Raw genomic sequence first — 21,009 nt, 5'->3', positions numbered from 1 at the left:
TCCTTTGTTCCTGCCCCTGGTATAAACAATCAGGGCAGTTATCGTTTGATCACTCTTGATCACAGGGCTATGTTAATTCTTTCAGGATGCCCTTCCTGCCCTATTAGCATAGCAGATGGGGGGTCTGCATTTTCAGAGCAGATCCAAAATCCCATATACACTTTAATATTTTCACTTATTAATAAGTTCCGTTCTGGTGGGTCCAGTGGGTCGAAATCTGCCAGTTATTAAAGCCTACAGTGACCCTACATATTGGCCAAATTTCAACTCGGGGACCTCCAGAACCGGAGATACAGAAATGCACTTTAATACATTTTTTAAAATACAGGATTCGTCCCTTTAAAAATGAATCTCTGCTTTTCACTCTTTCCCCATTGAAATCAACGGGGTCCGCCGCCATAGCGTTGAATGGCAGGCTCCGCCGTTGCCGTCAATGGGATTTCCCGCCATAGGCTTTCAATGGGGAAACGCCGCCATTGAAGCCTATGGAAAAAACACAAATCTTTACATTCGTCCACTCTCCGTCTGGTTGGTCGGAGGGGGCTGGGAAGGGTCATGGATTAAAGACGGAACCTGGGCTACATGCCACCCAAATCCCATCCCCCTGGTCATTCCAGAACCGGAGATATGGACTTACATTTTTCAGCATTTCACACTTAGTCGTTTTTACACCACGTGGCTTTTCCCCATTGGAATCAATGGCCGCCGCCGCCATAGACAATGCATGGCGCACGTCGCCATTAGATTCAATGGGACCTCCGCTCCACCATTGAAGTCAATGGCGCGACCCTCCTTCTCCGCTCAACCCCTTACGGGTGTCTCTCATTCCTGGACCCGGTGTGGATCGTGTGTGGGGGTTCCTAGGAGCTAGGGACAAAAAGAACTTTATTCCCAGGGGCCCTAGAACTTAAGATTCCCACGCCAATTGTCTTTGAACTTGACCGAAATGATTAAACTCTTTTCAAAGACATTGTATCCGCTTTTGCGGTCTGCCGTTTGGATGGCTGCCAACCTGTTCCTCGAGGCCGGCGCTGAGGAATCTCCATTGAAGTCAATGAGCCCATTGACTTACAATGGGAAACCGAAGCTCCTCCTCGGACGCCACCTGCTGGTCGTCGCTGGAAAACAGGTCCAAAACCGCTACTTCTGCCATTAGAATGCATGGAGGCTCAATGGCGACCTATGGACGGCTGCAAAATGGAGCCTGAAAAGGCGGGAAAAGGGAACAAAGGGCTATAATCACTAAATTAACATTAACCCCTTCCCTCCCGCATCAACCCTGGTGCATGTGTGAGTGCAAACACCAGGATGAGACATTACATTTATACAGGGGAATAAACATTTGGATACTGAAGCAAGGTAAAAAACACATTACTGGACCTCAGTCCAGTTAACCCCTTGCATCCCAAGTGAGAGCAGGGGGTGGCCAAATGGGGTGTAACCCCTTTAATCCCGGGCCAAATCCTCTCTCTCATGACAATTACTTGTCAGGATTAATGGGCAACATTGATTTACACAGTCTTTGTTTTGCTATGGCCATTGTTAAACTGCCATATAGTTAACACAAATTAATTTTGGGTGAAAAATTCAACTACAGTTAATAGGATTTTTTTCTTTGATACATCTGCAACAATTCTTTTAACTTGGTACGCAGACCCCTTATTAATACTGTACTGTACATGACATCAGTTGTTTTTTTTCAAACATGCATGTCGCCTGTCATAGGTATATGTTTAACGCACATTTGTTACGTGGAATAGAAAGAACAATCATTTAGGTGTCACATTCTTTTTCTGTTTTTATTTTTTTTTACTTCTATTCCTACAATTGTTAATTTTACTTGTCCTGTATACAATAATTGCTTGAAATTGCACTGTGACCACTGGAAAAAGATGGAAATGTCTACTTATTTCATCAATAACATAATTTTTTTTTAATGAGGCAGAGTTATAATAGTTTCCTTAAAATTTCACAGCGACTGCAATCTTTAATGAGCAGTTAAATCTGATCTGACATCACCATTTCTCTATAGATATGTTACAATAAGAGTGTGAATGCATTTGTTCAAACAATAGTTTTTATTTGACTTATTGTTTTATTTTATTTATTTATAAAACATTTTACCAGGTAGTAGTATTACATTGAGAGTTACCTCTCGTTTTCAAGTATGTCCTGGGCATAGAGTTAAGATGACAAATAATACATGGTCACAAATACAGTTACATAAGTGAACAGGGTATACATTATATACAAGACATTGCATGCGCAGTAAGAGATAATATATATTATAGGCGTACTGTATGTAGCAGTTACAGACCAGATTAAAATGTGAGACAGCTTTAGTTTTGAAAGAACTTAGACTGGTGGTGGACGTGAGAGTCTCTGGTAGATTGTTCCAGTTTTGGGGTGCACGGTAAGAGGAGGAGCGGCCGGATACTTTGCTGAACCTTGGGACTATGAACAGTCTTTTGGAATCAGATCTCAGAGGATAAGTGCTGCATGTGGTAGAGGTGAGGAGCTTGTTCAGATAGACGGGTAGCTTGCCCAAAAATATTTGAAGGTAAGACAGGAAAGATGAACTTTGCGCCTAGACTCAAGTGATGACCAATCTAGTTCTTTGAGCATTTCGCAGTGATATGTGTTGTAGTTCCTATGAAGAACAGAATGGCATATTGAATTGTAGAGGGTGTCAAGTTTGCTAAGGTGGGTTTGGGGTGCCGAGCCGTATACTATGTCCCCATAGTCGATTATTGGCATTAGCATCTGCTGTGCGATACGCTTTCTGACCAGCAGACTTAGGGAGGATTTGTTCCTGTAAAGTACACCTAGTTTGGCATAGGTTTTGGATGTCAGGGTATCAATGTGCATCCCGAATGTTAAATGGGAGTCAAACCATATGCCCAAGTATTTAAAACTAGTAGCAGGAGTTAGGGTGGTATTAGCGTTGGTTCTGATCTTGAGCTCAGTCATTGTAAGCTTTAAAAATGTTGCCTTGGCCCCAAATACCATTGTTACAGTCTTGTCAGTGTTTAAAAACAGTTTGTTTTGGGAAGTCCAATTTTCAAGTCTCAAAAAGTTAGGTTGAAGTATGTGTTCAAGGTCAGAGAGGCTATGGCTGTGTGCATACAAGTTTGTGTCATCTGCATACATGTGTATTGAAGCTCCCTTACAAGCTCTAGGTCGAGGAAGATCATTGATGAATACTGAGAAGAGTAGGGGGCCCAGAACAGAGCCTTGCAGGACTCCACAGGTGATATCCAGGGGGTTGGAGTTAGAGCCTGAGATGAATACATGTTGGGATTTACCTGAAAGGTAGGAATGAAACCAGTTTAAAGCATGCTTCCCTATTCCAGAGTACTGGAGTTTGTTTAGCAAGATAACATGATCAACAGTATCAAAAGCTTTTGCAAAATCTAGGAATATTGCACCAGTGAGTTGTTGTCCCTGTTCCATTCCACACTGGATTTCATTGCAAACTTTTTGCAAGGTAGTTACAGTGGTGTATTTGGGGCAAAAGCCAGATTGGAATTGGCTAGGGAAATTTGTCTTGGTATAGTAGTCGCTTAATTGGAAGTGAACACATTTTTCCATGACTTTGGGTAGTATTGGGAGAAGAGAGATTGACCTGCAGTTTGAGACAGTGTTTTTGTCCCCACTTTTGAAGATTGTAACAACTCTGGCAGTTTTCCAGGTCTTAGGGATATGGCCTGTAGACAGAATAGAGTTTAATATGGAAGCAATTGGTTTGGCAATGGCTGGGGCACCAAGTCTTAGGAACTTAGATTGCAGTGAATCAGGTCCACATTGGCTTCTTGGTTTTAATTTGAGGAGTGCGTGTGTAATCTCCTACTGGAACAAATTGAAAATTGTGAACAGTGTTGGGAGAGGGTGGGGCTATACGGGTACTCTCAGAATGAGGTTCATGTTTGTGGTATGGGTTGCATTTCGGTAATAAGTTAGTAGAACACCCCACAAAGTAGTCATTGAATGCATTTGCAATGTCAGTGGGGTTTGTCAGAGCAATATGCTCCTTAGTGATATTTCTTGCTTCTTGATAGTTAGATGGCTGGAATATATTGTTGATAACCTTCCAGACGTTTGCTGGGCTTGATGTATTCTGGAGAAGATTTACAGAGTAATATTGTGCTTTTGCATGTCTTGTTTGCCTTGTGCACATGTTCTGCAGGCATCTGTAGTGATTAAGATCATTGGTAGTACCAGTTACTTTGTAGGTTTTTCACAAGGCATCCCTGAACTGGTAGAGTCCTATAAGGTCAGTTGTAACCAGCAGAAGGTGGGCCCCCCGTACTCTTATTCTGCGAAGAGGAGCATGGGTATCACAGAGTTTTAAGAACTCGGATTGGAAATAGTCGAGTGCAGAATCAGGGTCGGGAATTAAGTCGATTCTGTACCAAGGGCAGTTGAGTTGGTAAAGTCAGCCAGAAACTGTTGTGGGTTAAAGTTTCTAAATGTTCTAGTGAGGAAAACTTCAGGGCTTGTCACGGTAACTTATGACAGGTTATAATATACACCAAATAACTGGGTTGAACTAAACATGGCTTTAGATATAATAAAGTATATTTATTCCTTTGATAGGTGAACACAGCAGATAGTACAAATAACAAACAAGAAGTACACTTACTTAGGGGATGGGGAAATGCAGAAGTAATCAGGAATCTTGATTAGCAATTCCACAGCAATCAGGCATCAATTGTTGGTATCAAAGAAGACAAAGACTGTAGGGTTGACATCAGTTTATATATCTTTTCATCCCTATTCTTACTATTGAGGGCAGGCTATTGGAGAACAATTACCTGCACCCAATCTCTTACGTGGGAACATTGTTAACCCATGCCCCCCAGGTACATGGCACATGCGTACTGGGACCCTGGGGGTCTCATTTCTGTAGCCACACACCCAAGTCAGGGGCGCCGGGCAGTCTACCAGATGGGGTATCTGGTCAGGATATTCTTTGTTTGTAGGTGTGAGTTATAGCACTTACAAACCACTCAAGCCCTGCACTTCTCCGCCCTAATGTATACAGTTAGGGAGGCTGAGCCTTCGAATAGGGGGTCTGTTCGTAGACATTAGGTCACCCCCCTGACCATTTGCATTCCTCAGTGTGCAGGAATCTTCGCGGGCGTTTCTCCCCGCTTTGAAACACAGTACAGGTTTTAATATAAAGACCTATTAACAGAACCGGTTCTGTTAAGCCAAGCGGGTCGAAATGGCCCAGTCCTTCTTGCCGGAAGTGACTCTCCATTGTGGCCAAATTTCAGCCCGCTGCGACCTTCCAGACCGGAGATACGCAAATACAAGTTAACCCTTTTATTTCTTTATTACAAGATTCTCTGCTTTAAAATCTCGGTTTTTCACTCGTTTCCCATTGAAATCAACGGGCTCCGCCGCCATAGACTTTCAATGGTTAAACTCCGCCATTGGCGCCTACGGGGTCCGTCGCCATAGACTTTCAATGGGGCAATGTCGTCATTGGAGTCTATGGGACATCTCCGCCATAGCCTTTCAATGGAGAACCGCCGCCATTGATGTCTATGGGAAAACTCACGGACCTTTACAGTTGCCCATACTCCAGCCTCCAGGGTAGGAAGGGAGCAATGGTATCAGGAACACCCAAAAAAGAAGAGCAAACAATGATGGTGCAGCAAGTTAACACTATAATGGTGCAGGTAAGTCTTGGCTCTAATAGAATGACTACTTACAACAAGTAAGTGATAAAACAGCAAGAACAGGAGTTGAAATTGATGATGATTCGTGAAGACCTCCACTCACGTTGAATTTCATGGAAGACAAGGAGAGACCATAGTGTAGATCAAAAAGTAACAGGTTTATACGTTAAAAACACATAGGAAATGTACTCACAATATGTACATAGAACGAATTCACATAAGGGTTTACTTGAGGCAGTAGATTAGTCTGGAATCGGATGGTAAGTTTGCAGCCACTTCAGAGTTCCCCCTCATCGGATCGCGATGGAGAGCGTCTGACGTCACGTCCGGTCAGGGACTGACGACTTCCGGTTTGAGCGAACCAGGAAGCGGACGGCAAAAGCGCAGGGCAGACTCGGTGCCTTCAGTTGTGGAGCAGCAAACAACTGTATTACAGCTATGCTGTGGGAGGCTCTATGCGTTTCGCTGTACTGCGACAGCTTCCTCAGGAGAAGAATGACACCCCCTTGAGGAAGCTGTCGCAGTACAGCGAAACGCGTAGAGCCTCCCACAGCATAGCTGTACTTCAGTTGTTTGCTGCTCCACAACTGAAGGCACCGAGTCTGCCCTGCGCTTTTGCCGTCCGCTTCCTGGTTCACTCAAACCGGAAGTCGTCATTCCCTGACCGGACGTGACGTCAGACGATCTCCATCGCGATCCGATGAGGGGGAACTCTGAAGTGGCTGCAAACTTACCATCCGATTCCAGACTAATCTACTGCCTCAAGTAAACCCTTATGTGAATTCGTTCTATGTACAGTACATATTGTGAGTACATTTCCTATGTGTTTTTAACGTATAAACCTGTTACTTTTTGATCTACACTATGGTCTCTCCTTGTCTTCTATGAAATTCAACGTGAGTGGAAGTCTTCACGAATCATCATCAATTTCAACTCCTGTTCTTGTTCTTGCTGTTTTATCAATTACTTGTTGTAAGTAGGCATTCTATTAGAGCCAAGACTTACCTGCACCATTATAGTGTTGACTTGCTGCACCATCATTGTTTGCTCTTCTTTTTTGGGTGTTCCTGATACCATCGCTCCCTTCCTACCCTGGATGCTATACTACTTGTAAGGGAATCTGTACATATTCCCTGTGAAGGTTGAGAATCATTTCAGTTACACCTTATAATTCACTTTATTAATTATTTGCACTATCACTGTTGTCTAGCGCCGTTCTAAGTCACTGGGATTCATCAGTTGCCCATACTCCATCTGGTTGGTCGGAGAGGGTCGGGAATGGACCTGCAGTCATGCCGGAACAGTGACTGCATGTACCCAAAACCCCGACCCTCTGGTCCTTCCAGAACCGGAGGTATGGACTTACACGTTTCAGGATTTCGGACTTAGCCGTTTTCTCGCGCTGCTCTTTGCTCCGCCATTGAAGTCAATGGCGCGACCCTTTACGGGGGACCTGGATTCTCGGACACGGTGGTGGTTGTGTTTGGGGAGGACTAGGAGCTAGGGGCAAAAATAATTTTATTCCCGTGCCCTAGAACCTAGGGTTTCCACGCCAATTGTCGTTGACCTTGACTGATAGTGATGAGGCTCTTTTAAAAGACATTGTGTCCGCTTTTGCGGTCTGCGGTTTTGGACGGCTGCCAACTCGTTCCTGGAGGTCGACGTTGAGGAATCCCCATTGAAGTCAATGCGCCCATTGACTTACAATGGGAAATCGCCGCTCCTCCTCTCGGACGCCACCTGCTGGTCTTCGAGGGAAACAGGTCCAAAACCGCTGGATTCGCCATTGAAATGAATGGAGCTGCAATAGCGGCCTATGGGACCCTGCAAAATGGAGTCTGAAAAGACGGGAACATTAAATAAAGGGCTATAATCACGTTCTAACTATTAACCCTTGTCCTCCCGGATGGATCCCAGTGTGTGTGTGGTGCAGACACTTATATGGTGATAATACATTACAACAGGGGAACACACATTTTCATGTTGCAGCAAGGTAAAAACCACATTCCTGGACCGCAGTCCAGTTAACCCCTTGCCTCCCTGGTGAGGTCAGGGGCTGGCCATATGGGGTGCAACCCCTTTAATACCGGGCCAACCCTTTCTCCCTCTACAGGGCTTGATTGGGGGGGTTTGATTTTCCTTACACAGTACACTTTTGCATGGTCACTGAAAATGTCAGGAAGGATGCCAGAGGATTGGATTCTGCTGGGATTTGAGGAGATAATCCAGTCTGGCAAGGAATGGTTGTGAGATTTCAGGTTTTTCTGTTTTGGTTGGGAAATGAGTTGTGTTAGGTTAAGTAACTTAAGTTGTATCTGGATTTTGCGATTTTTAGGGTCGAGCCAATTTAAGTAGAAACCCCAAGAACTAGCAGCTTTCTCTTCTCATTCAGAGAGGAGAAGGAGCCAATAAACTGGGTGATATCAGTCAGGAACTGTAGGGGGTGGGGGGTGGTAGATGCCAGCAACCAAGATAGGCTTAGAATAGGGGAGGCAGATTTTGCCAACTAGGATTTCAAAGGAGGGTGGGCTTGGGGGGCAATTTATCAGTGTAAATTGTAAGGTGTCTGCAATATAAAATAACACCCTTCCTCCTGTCTTTGACCTATCTCTCCTAGAAATGGATTATCCCTAAATGGCGATATTTGCATCAGGAGTTTTAGGGGTTAGCCATGTTTCTGTGAGAACGATGGCTTTGGGTTTATGCATAAGGCACCATGCCCTTAGTTCATCCAGTTTGGGCAGGAAACTCTGGATATTTATAAGGGCGACAGATAGACCTTTTTGGAATTTGAAGGGGATATTCTCGGGGTATGGGACAGAGTTGAAAAAGGAGGGCCTGAGTTAGGTTCAATATCAGCTGCTAAAGAGAGTAATAGTATGAGTAGAAATTTGAGTAGTTGTTTGCAAGTTGTAAATTTGTGATGTTTGCCATTAGAGTGAGCGGTGGTTGCTGTGCTGGTTTTTAGAGTTCTCCACCAACATTCATTAGGTAGTGCAAGGCTTTTGAGTAATCCAGGGTGTATGGTGATGTTGGGTGTGAGCACAGGGGGATAAAGTGACTTGCCCAAGGTCACAAGGAGTTGACACTGGGAATTTAACCTGATCCCCCTGCTTCAAGAGCCACTCCTCCTGATACATATTTCCTGTTACACAAGCAACTGGAAAGCTTGCAGCTTGTAACTCGTCCTACGATGTCAAGGACCCAAGCGAGTGGCCTTTGGTGATTCTGGTAACAAGGAGCTGACATTGGGAAATTAACCAGGTTCCCCTGATATAAACTCAGTGTCATTGTTTACAGAATCAGTGTCTTTACACATTAACAAGCAGTATAGGACGTAGGAGCACAGCTATAAAATTCAAGCAGGAAAAAGATAAGTTAAGGGCAACTCAGAGTTAAAATAAAAAAGGCTTTATTAAATCAGCTCACAATGGAAAAAAGAGTGCAAAAACGCACCAACGCGTTTCATCCCGTAGGACTTTATCAAGGTGTGATAAACACTTTACACATTGAGCTGCTCCTTTCTCTCTCTATTCATGGAAAAGGTTAGCTGAGCTCACAAATTACCTGATCGCCGTTGATCTATCTCAGCGGTGCGCAGATTGGTGGCCCCTGCAACACTCCACTTACCTTGTTTCAGCCGACAGTGTGACATGTCGTCATGGCAACGCCGCGGTGCCATGTGACGTCACATGCGTCAAATGACGCCGCGGGTCACGTGACATGACGTCACATGGCCCTGCAGCTTCATTTGACACATCATTAGACGCGAGGGGGGATGCGACCGAGGAGGGAGCAGGTGGGTGGGGCGCAGGCACGTGGTGTTTGCGCACTGTTGATCTATCTGATACGTAGGTAATGCGTACCCTGTATGATGTCACTAATAAAAATAATTGACTTGTTTTAAATACTTTGTATCAGTATTAAAAGTGATTGTTATTACTTTCCACTTCCCTGTGAATTATTTTAACATACTCATTGACCTCTTTTGTCAATCCCCCTGATATTACACACCATTTTTGTTATTGTGTTCAATCTCTTGATCATGGAGTTTCAATTTGACATTTTATTTATGAAAAGCCTACAGAAAAAAAAACACACTTCAGCTAATTTCATCTACATACAAGAAAATATATTCAATTTTCACTGAGCAGCCAAGCCTTTTAGTTGAGAAGGACAGTTTTGAATCTTTGAAACATTTATATATTAAAACAAACACAACTACAGATGACAAAACTTCCATGAAGCCAAATGCAACAAGTACAAACTAAATACTATCCATGCGCTTTCTAAACTACTGATAACATCTATTTCTATATTCATAGAGTTTGTAGAAAGAAATTTATGTTTAGACACATTAAGAAGGCATCCTGGCCACTTTTTCACTAACTGCATTTCTGACAAAAAAAAGCTTACAAAATTCCCACCTGTACCTACATAGTATGGTAGCTTTTTAAAGCAGCAGTCCAATCTGCCGGTTTAAAAAAAAATAAAAATATTCCCTTTAATATGTGCATCAATACAATCCACACTGATAAGTTATTAGCTAAGTTGCCGATCGATCGGCGAAGATTCGACTCAGGCGTTCACTAAATGGCTGTTAGTGCAGCAGAAGAGGACCAAAGATGCAAATTTCTGTGGATAAGATCATGTGACCAGGCAGTCACTAGATACAATTGGTGCACTGCTAGAGGGAAGGGTTCAAAAAGAGGTGTGCCAGAGCATTTTTCAGAAGAGGAAGAAGATGTGACTTTGTAAATGGTTGCTATAGAAACAAAAAATGCTTGTTACATTATAATACATTAAAATACTTGTAGAATTTGTTTTTTATAGTACAGAACTGATTTATTTTTAAAAAAAAACACACACACTTGTAGGATATTGCTTGGTCTGCAGCTTTAATATACTTTACATATACATGCTAATTTATACTTTATGGTCCTTTATTTCAAACTAACACAGATATTTATTGATTCCACAACTGATTGTTATAGCAAAATGTGCACCTGTTCTGTGTAAAACATGACATTATAAATGAATTTACTTGAGATTAGATACCCTCGTTGAGCCACATAACATGCTAGGTGTGTGCCTTAGAGCCACTTATGCCTAAACCCTTGATGAAAACGTGTACTTTGTGTTTGTAAATGCAGTTAAATAAAATGAAGATACAGTATTTCAGTCCAGTCATAATTGCAACGGTCTTTGGACATTTCCATGTTTGTTTGAGATCTGTTCTCTGCCCATGAGACTGGTTGAGCAGGTCACCTGTGCACATGAATTGGACATTTATAATAGATTAATTATGGACACCTGATGAAGGGGCTGCGTCTCCCGAAATGGTTACGATGATCTGCAATAATAAATGAAGAAGTATCAGCAGGGGCATGTGCGGCGGAAAATATTTTTACTGATTGATGAGTATCTACAAGAGCAGCGTTGGGATTCCCTGCCATAAACTTCTGCCGGCATCACAACCAAAAAGGCAATTACTGTAATGCATCTACTGTATACACCTGTCTACTGTATATAAGTGAGTGCAAAGAGAATGTGTTGTATCTATACACTTTGAATGCTCAGATATCCCCATCATTGTGCTCTTTATTTGAATAAACCATGACCCCACAACATGTAGGGTGCTGTAACATGAACAAATCTGACTATCAGAGGTTTATTGTCACATTTTATTTGTGGATAGTGAAGTATTCACAAAGAAATACAATAACAATCAATATTAACATTGGATTGTAGATTTGTACCCCATAGCAATATTTAAATAGTTAGATATATAAGTGTAGCCCTTTTTCTGAACCCTCCCAAAGGAACTACTGGTCACTGTACACAACCTGCGGCTCCAGGAGATCTGAGCCTCCGCTAGCTGGGAGCCTGGGGTAACACTTATTAGCGCAGCGCCTCCACTTGCCCAGGATCCCCGTCATGTAAGATTCCCCTGGGCAAGAAACATACAACACATATGTGATGCAACCACTTTACTGTAATGCAATGAATAATCCTTATCACTCTAATGCAACGTAGACATAACACATATCAATACACACACACACAGCATATCCTAACACATAACCTAACTGTTACGCCGATGCTCGCCACAAACCGGGACCGGACCGCGGGGCTGAGGTGGGGTTATATAATCACCGACCTGAGTCCACGCAGACTGATCCGGAGTGCGCAGTTCGTAGTCGTACATCGCAGGGTCAGGATTGGAGAAGGCAGCATCGTCGTTATGGAAGCAGGAGTTCGGCAACAGGTAGTCAGGATTTCCCCGCTTCAGCTTAGGAGCGTGAGCGCGGGGGTGGCTTCTGCGCGAGGAGCGGCCTCGGCCCATGACGCCGATCTCAGCAGGAGGAGACAGCAGGCTGGCCGAAGTTCACCGCAGGGCAGCGTCGGGTAGAACCAACGCTTCAGCGCAGAAGTCCAAGGCAGGTCACTGCAAGAGGATCGCAGCAAGCCGCAGGAAAGGAAGGGTAGCCACTGCTAGGAGGGAATGCAGCAGGTACCGGTGCTGGCAACACGCTTCAGCACAGACGTCCCGGGTAGGCCACTGCAGGAGAATAGCAGCAGGCCAGTGCTGGCATCAACGCTTCAGCACAGACGTCCAGGGCAGGCCACTGCAAGGAGATAGCAGCAGGCCGCAGGAAAGGAAGGGTAGCCACTGCTAGGAGGGAATGCAGCAGTACCAGTGCTGGCATCAACGCTTCAGCACAGACGTCCAGGGTAGGCCACTGCAAGGAGATAGCAGCAGGCCAGTGCTGGCAACAACGCTTCAGCACAGACGTCCAGGACCAGGCCTCTGGATACTCAGGAACTTGAAGGTAAGAACACTAGGAGAGAGGCCTGGGGTGGTTTGTGGCAGAGTCAGTAACATAGAGAAATGAATAGTTATGCTCGGCCCTGGTTCAGAGCCAACGCCTAGAATATAAAGGGCGGAGATCCAATCACAGGAGGAGGGTGTGTGAGAATTCCTCCAATGAAGTAGCACAGGGCAGAAGCTGCAATGAGAGGCAGCACCTGTGCCATTGATTGCCAGAGGAAGCCTGCAACTGCACAGGTCTGCAAGGCAAAAGTCAAAGCCAGTAGTGGATTCCTTACAGTACCCCCCCCCCTTCAGGTGAGACCTCCGGACGAACAAGATCCATCACAGATTTGGGGGACATGGAATTGTTCCTAAACCTCCTTAGGCGAGAGGTGGCGTTGAAAGCCCATAGTTTGTTGGGATTCCTTACAGTACCCCCACCACTGGGTGAGAAGCCTGGGTGAACAGGACCATTCATAGGTCTGGGAGACATTGAGTTGTTCCTGAAGTGTCTCCGGCGAGAATTAGGTCCACAATCCAGATGTACATTGGCGAGTGCCATGAAAGACAGCGGTGGTACTGCAGTTCTTGGTACATGGACAATGGGACCTGAGGGCTCCGGAATGGGAACATCGGAAGGACAGTAGCCAGGTGTCCGGTGCATAGTAATAGTCCAAGAGTACGGGACACAGGACACAGATTGTCGGACAAAAATGGCAGAGGGACCTTCAGAGAAGGCAATGTCTTTGGTGAAATCAGCACGGAGGAAGTTGCGAGAGTCTTTAGCTTCCAAGGAATTCCGGGTGGTGGTTAGCAAGGGAATGGGGCGGGAGGGTTCACTACACACTATTGCAGCGGTACTTTTGATACCAAGCAGGGTTGCTATCCCAAGCAATTTGCGAGAGTCTGTAGCAGTGTGTATGCAACTCTTGGTCATGGTACTGGCAGTTGAAGAAGGATCCGCTTCCTTTGGTTTGTGATCTTTAGAGAGAATGAAATCCGAATTTGTGGCTTTGGCGAAGGACATAATAAGCATGTCTATACCCATAGTGGAACCATAGAGAACATTAACGGACGCTTCAGGTAAAGCGACGAGGTCCAGTAAGGGTGTCTTCGTCTTAGGGAGAGGCCAATTGCCATACAGAACGGGCACTTTGGGCACCGCACAGAGACCTGCGAGTAAGGAGTCTGTTTGAAAGGTGAGAAAACAGATTTTATCCAAAAAACAAGGCAGGCGGTTACGCGGTGCATCAACCTTAAGGAAAAAAGTCTTGGGGTTAAAGCTGGGTGCCTCCAACACAGAGAAAGAAGACAGAGAACTAGAGCTTGGCTTCGGAGTGGAGGTCCCAGGTACCCAGGTCTCACATGATACTGTGGGAGAAGCAATGCAAATTGTTACTGTTTTAAACATAGGGTCTTTAACATCGGTAGCTCCAGGCACCTTTTTGAGAGGTAACCCTAGTTTTGGGACAGGACAGTCAATAGCAAGTACCCCAAGTATTGTGGAAGACACAGAGAAAAATAAGTCCATTTTAAAGACGGGATCTTCTGAAAAAAGGGAACGTTCCAAATGCGATACCCCTGAGTTCGTGGTAGTAGACATACAGTCAGTAGTGGATACCCCGAATACTGTGGGCGAATCAGCGTGAAACAGTATTATTACAGGAATGGGCATCCCAGACTTTAAGTCATTTTTAATCATCCCGGAGGCTGTGGCATGATCCGTGAGAGAAACTGGGGTAAACTCTCCAACAGACACAAGGGATATCTTGCTTGTTACAGAATTGGGTCCCTGAGAATCCCTAGTGAGGGCATCAGACTCCATGGGAGACTTAGTGACAGGGGTTTTGGAACTGATTAAAGGAATTGCAGGTATCACAGATTTAATAGGAGAAATACCTTGCAAAACAGAAATTTTAGTAAAGGTGATAGGCATCACAGATAGGACAGACAGAAGTAAGCTAGGCAAGGTTGCTTCTATAACAGAAGATTTGGCAGCGGCAAAGCTTAACTCAGCGGCTGCTGGAGAACTTTTAACTACAGTGAGAAGGGACTGCAGATTTACAAAGTCAGGGATAAAGGGAGTCTCAAACTTGAAAGCCTGATCCTTCAAAAAGAAGGGCCCTAACTTTAATGGTACTGAGGGAGCAACAGCAGATACGCTGATCTCAGTAGGGGTCACTTGGAAAGGAGCATAATATGTACTGTTCGCTTTAAACCCTAGGATTTGAGAAGAGGAGAACTCAGACAGTGCAAGTGGGGTAACCACGCCTGTGCTGGTCTCTGAAGTGGGTATTTGGGAAGGAGTGTCTGGGACATCAGAAACGACAACAGATTCCACGAAAAGGGGTCTATGCTCAGAAGCAGGGGTCTCAGCTCTCTGAGTGACAGACGGGGTGAGTGAAATACCTAGGAGTAGGGATTCTGCGAACAGGTTTAGAGAAACAAATGGCTCCAGAGTACTTTTTACTGGAGCCAGTATTATTGCCGAAAGTTCAGGGGGCATAACCCCGAGAATTTTAGCCGAGTCAGAGGACAAAAGGGGTTGATCCTCTGAGGCTAAGGAGGTATCCCTGACTGACGAACTAAAGGGATCTACCAAGGAAGATTCACAGGGCTGACCTGCAGGGGTTAACATAGGAAAAACCCCAAGGGTTAAATTACTCTGTACCTGAGAATCAGAGAAATAGAAGCTAGTCTCCGAGAGTGGGGTCATAGGGGGTTCTGCCTCTTGCCCTAGGGACCTATCATTAGACTGCGGAATACTAGGGTTAACAGTAGGAACCTCACAGAGCAGACTAGCAGGGGTTAATACAGAAAAAACCTCGGAAACAGAGCTTAGAATTTTTGGTTTAGGAAAAGAGGGCAAACAGGACTCATTCTCTGGTGCTAGGGAAGACACACTGACCTGGGGACTGCAGGGATTTACAGTGGGGGACGCATAAGCCTGACTAGCAGGGGTTAAGACCGAAATAACCTCAGGGACAGAACTTAGGGAGGTTAACTCAGGATTAGGGAGCGTGGCAGCTTCTTACTTAGCGGGCAGCGACAGAGAAATGGTTTGACCATTCTTAGGAGAGAGAGGTAACCCCACAGGTTTAGTAACAGGACTGGTAGCACAGAGAATCTGCCAAGCAGCAGCATAGCTGGCAAGGAGGGGATCCTGTTCTATTATGTGAGTGTCTAGTGTTGAGGAAAATACATGGAGTGTATCTTGAGACTGAGCCAACATGAGGAGGGCGCTCTGTTCTACTAGATGAATGTCCAGTGATGAGGCCAGGGCATAGATTGCCTCTTGGGCGTCGGCCAGTTCCAAAGGGTACACGTTATCCCAGGTTAAAGGGGAATCAGGAGAGCGAATACAAGCGGCTAGAGACTGTTTTAAGTTCAGGATGCAGTAAGCCTTAATAAAGAGATCACAACGGCATTGTCTTTGCAAAGGGGTTAAACCTTCATACGTCCACAGTTCATCAACCAGGGGTAGTACTTCACACAAATACTGGCCTTCATAGTGGGACTGATACGCAGGACGGGACATAACTTCAGTTGGAAAATTGCCATCCCCCGCCACGGCGCGGTCCGGTTTTAACGGGCCGAGCATACTGTTACGCCGATGCTCGCCACAAACCGGGACCGGACCGCGGGGCTGAGGTGGGGTTATATAATCACCGACATGAGTCCACGCAGACTGATCCGGAGTGCGCAGTTCGTAGTCGTACATCGCAGGGTCAGGATTGGAGAAGGCAGCATCGTCGTTATGGAAGCAGGAGTTCGGCAACAGGTAGTCAGGATTTCCCCGCTTCAGCTTAGGAGCGTGAGCGGCTTCTGCGCGAGGAGCGGCCTCGGCCCATGACGCCGATCTCAGCAGGAGGAGACAGCAGGCTGGCCGAAGTTCACCGCAGGGCAGCGTCGGGTAGAACCAACGCTTCAGCGCAGAAGTCCAAGGCAGGTCACTGCAAGAGGATCGCAGCAAGCCGCAGGAAAGGAAGGGTAGCCACTGCTAGGAGGGAATGCAGCAGGTACCGGTGCTGGCAACACGCTTCAGCACAGACGTCCCGGGTAGGCCACTGCAGGAGAATAGCAGCAGGCCAGTGCTGGCATCAACGCTTCAGCACAGACGTCCAGGGCAGGCCACTGCAAGGAGATAGCAGCAGGCCGCAGGAAAGGAAGGGTAGCCACTGCTAGGGAATGCAGCAGTACCAGTGCTGGCATCAACGCTTCAGCACAGACGTCCAGGGTAGGCCACTGCAAGGAGATAGCAGCAGGCCAGTGCTGGCAACAACGCTTCAGCACAGACGTCCAGGACCAGGCCTCTGGATACTCAGGAACTTGAAGGTAAGAACACTAGGAGAGAGGCCTGGGGTGGTTTGTGGCAGAGTCAGTAACATAGAGAAATGAATAGTTATGCTCGGCCCTGGTTCAGAGCCAACGCCTAGAATATAAAGGGCGGAGATCCAATCACAGGAGGAGGGTGTGTGAGAATTCCTCCAATGAAGTAGCACAGGGCAGAAGCTGCAATGAGAGGCAGCACCTGTGCCATTGATTGCCAGAGGAAGCCTGCAACTGCACAGGTCTGCAAGGCAAAAGTCAAAGCCAGTAGTGGATTCCTTACACTAACACATCAATGCCTAACACCTTAATAACTGGCACCGTCCTTATTGGCCACGCTCCTATTGAGTACTGTCTCTGTCCCACTACCGCGTGCTCCACACCGTGTCCGTGTACGGTAATGTATTGGTATAGGCTCAGTTCTTTAGCCACTCGCTTAGTGTCCCTAAAGAGTTACGCCTAAGGCGGGATCAGCGCCTGATGACCGGTGTTGGTGCACTTGTTGTTACAATATACCTTCCGGTCACGGCGGTGACCGGTACCTCTTCACAAAGGATCCGATGCCTCCGACCCTTGACCTCCAGATGTCGCGGTGTCCAGCCGTCTGGTTCCAGATGACTGCAACCGGCCGCAACTCTGTGCTTTGTCCCTAACTAATGTATAGTAGGGTGACAATCACTTCCACTACAGGGCGTCCCTGCAGTACAGCAGCCTACTGTGACTCAGGGGATGCTCCTATGGGCCTGAGGGGATAGCTGGCCTATGCAGGCGGGTCACGGACCCCCTGCACTCACACTACCTCCTTCAGCTCCGTCCAGATCTCCTCTGACTAGCGTGGTCTCTCCCCCACGCTTCCCTTTCCTGCTCCCGTCATCCTAGCCTTCTGATTGGTTCTTTACATCAGGTGACTGCCCAGGAGCTCATGGGAGTTGTAGTTTCTCCATGGAGCCTTTCTGCCTTAATCTGCACAGACACACAGCTATTACATCAGCCACTGCCTGTCTCACTCTGCTCTAACACACTGCAACACTGTTGCAGACAATGCACAGGCCTCTCGCTGAACAGAGTCAAACACCAACTGAACACACATCCTTACATAAGAATCATCTAAGGTTCTTCGGAAAGGTCATCCATAAAGTAGGCGTATATTTTGAATACGCCTTTGATTCTATTAATTGGACATAGCTACAAAATGTATTGACTACATTTGATCTGGATAAATGATTTATGTATTAGAGACTGGCCTGATATTATCCTCCCTTCGCTACAGTTGTAATCAGTAATAATTTATATCAAAACCACTTTGTGTTTATAGAGACACATGGCGTTTGTATCCTTTTATCTAAATTGCTGCACAGATTACAGAAAATGAAGAGTATTCAACATGCTAGATGCAATCTGCTAATCAGTCGGCTGGTAGATGTCCTGTCTGTGTGTGCACGTGTATGTGCGCAGAACTTTACACAACTACAAGTAGGATACAGGAAATGAGTACGCAATATAGGAGCAGGAGCATGCAACATAAGAGCCAACATTAGGCAATTAATCCCTGTCCTGAAGGTCTTGCAATATATAAAAGGTACTACAGTACATTGGAAATGTGTAAATATTTTGTCGGTGTGAAAGCTGCTGTGTCATAGACATACAGTTCAGTGCACTATGGGGGTTATTCATTAAACTGTTGTAGTGTCACAGTGCCCCGATTAGAACTATTACAGTTGAATGAATGACCCTATTTGACTATAATAGCACTACAAACAGAATAGAACAAATCTTCAAAGTTCTCTTATGGTTCAATAAAGTCGTATTATAAGCCGATTACAATGAAGCGTTTACATAATGGTACAAGCGATGATTATAATGGGAGAGTGTTTCTTGATGGAAACTTATTCCATGGTTTTACAGTGTTTTATTTCCAACCATCTGGTGCAACAGAAATCATGTCACTTGGATGGAAAGTTATGGCAGAACAGTTCTACGCTTTGATAATAAACATCTCTGATTCTCCTCGATATTTATTTACTATAAAAACCTCGGCTTTGTCTCCTTTATTCATATTACAGCAAGAGACCATTATCCACCCATAACGTTCCATTCCTGTGACATTTATTTTCTAGTTAGAAATAACTAGTTACTTGGGGAATTCAGCTTGGTCCAGACTATACACAGTATGGTATCACTGGAAACTATTGTTCTGAATAGAAACATCAGGGGACACTTTTAGTTCATTTTTTTTATAATTTATTTTTTTTATTTAAGGACAGCATGTTCTCAGGGAATCTTCTTTGTAATTCTGTATGTTCTTTCCCCAAATTTCCTTGCGCCTTGTAACGTAGTTGCAACAAAGCAACTTTTTCCTGTTATGCCACTTCCATGTTGCGGGTGACTATGTCCTCTCACCCTAGCAATAACTGATAGGAGAAACCTTCCTCCCAGTGGCAGGTGATTCTCCATTATTGTAAGTATTGTATTTGTATCTATATAGCGCTGACCTCGTGCCCAGCACTTTACAGAGATATTATACTGTACAAGACATAATACAGGGAAGAAGAAAACAAGAAGTGCAAAATACATCAAACTAAATATTGGGCAAATGGAATTACTGCCCCAAAGAGCTTACAGTCTAATGACCTTAGTGTTTAGTAGCTCTTGTTTTTTGCTATAATTCCTATAGAGTAACATGTTCTCATACCGTTCCTCATAACGGACATGTTGATAATCATGTGGCAGAGCGCCATACGTAATTAAAATAAATATATATATATGTGTACTGGTAAGTGTAGAGCTGAGAAAGTAAAGGGCTTGAGGGAGAGCTGCCTGATGTCAATTGTGAGAGGTTTCATGGATCACAGTCTGAGAATCCCTTCTGTGCTCAATATTTTACTCATGCACAGAACTGCATTTTGCTACATGTTCATTTCTGCTACCGGACATGAACTGGTACATAATTGAATGATGGTACAAACTATATATCTATATATAGATCTATAGATTCAGTAAAAGCCAACTCATTTAAATGTAGTTTATTTATGAGAAAATGTATCTGGTGTTAACCTTTAGATACTTTCGTTTTCTTTTCTGTAATTACGGTCTGCATTTGAAATTATATGTAATACAAATAGAAATAATTCCTAGTTTTCATTTCGTAAAAAGTGCAATAAGGTACACATGATTGGAACAAAAAAGTGAACACTAAATATTATTTTTGGATGTTCTTTCTCAGGCCACTGAAGAATATCCTATCCACTGTTGCTTTTCTGTGTTAGTCATAGGGAAAAGAAAAATCATCTATCTTCATTAGGGAAAACCTTGGAGACTAGTTGATGTTTTAAATATATAACTTGCAGTTCGGTTCGATAATTACTTTGTTTTTCTTTGCTGAAATAAATATTTGGAGAAATGTTGTTATTGCATTTTGCGTCTCCCTTTCTCAGTCACACTAGCTGTGTATTTCTTAGTGACAGTCAGGAAAAGCACTTTGCTGGGTCACCATACACAAGGTTTTCAATGGCCTATTACAGATTATGTTTTCTTTTAAGTATTTCTTTTATATTCTTTAACATTCCACCTCGACTGGTTTTCCAAATGTTATTACAGATGAGGAATAATCTTCTAGTTTGCAAAACATTTTTTTTTATAGCCTATTTAGGAATATATAATTTAAAATTTGATACAATACAACTTGTTGGTTATGTCATCCAGAAGACATCTCTAGAACAAATATGAATGCCCTTCCACGAAGCCAGTATGAAAATACATGAAAAGTAAGAAAAGGTAACCCCAAATATTGCACTTTTAATTATATTTTAATCAATTATGCACCGAAAAAACATGGTTCAAATCAGGTAAAAAGTAGGGGGGAAAGGGAGTCAAGACAAATGATACAACAGTATATAAAACATCTGTCAAATGTAAATATATATATATATATATATATATATATATATATATATATATATATATATATATATATATATATATATATTTACATTATATATATATAGGAAAACACATTATATATATATAGGAAAACACAGGGGGTGCTCAGTGCTACATCCAAATGACAAAACATACATGGTAATAATTACAAGAAATGATGCTTCAATACTAATAACATTGCTAATGCTAATAATAAAATATGGTTTTTTAGTTAGAAATTTTGGCCGAAACATCATAAGC

At 44.1% G+C, this 21,009-nt stretch overlaps 1 protein-coding gene across 6 annotated transcripts in view; it reads left to right on the top strand.

Moving 5' to 3' along the window:
- VPS13B (vacuolar protein sorting 13 homolog B) overlaps positions 1-21,009 on the top strand; it is a 1,123,013-nt gene that overhangs the window by 529,751 nt on the left and 572,253 nt on the right. The window lies entirely within an intron of this gene.

Source organism: Ascaphus truei, chromosome 2, assembly GCF_040206685.1.
Source record: "Ascaphus truei isolate aAscTru1 chromosome 2, aAscTru1.hap1, whole genome shotgun sequence".
Lineage (NCBI taxonomy): Eukaryota > Metazoa > Chordata > Amphibia > Anura > Ascaphidae > Ascaphus > Ascaphus truei.
This window is presented reverse-complemented; position numbering and strand designations above follow the sequence as displayed.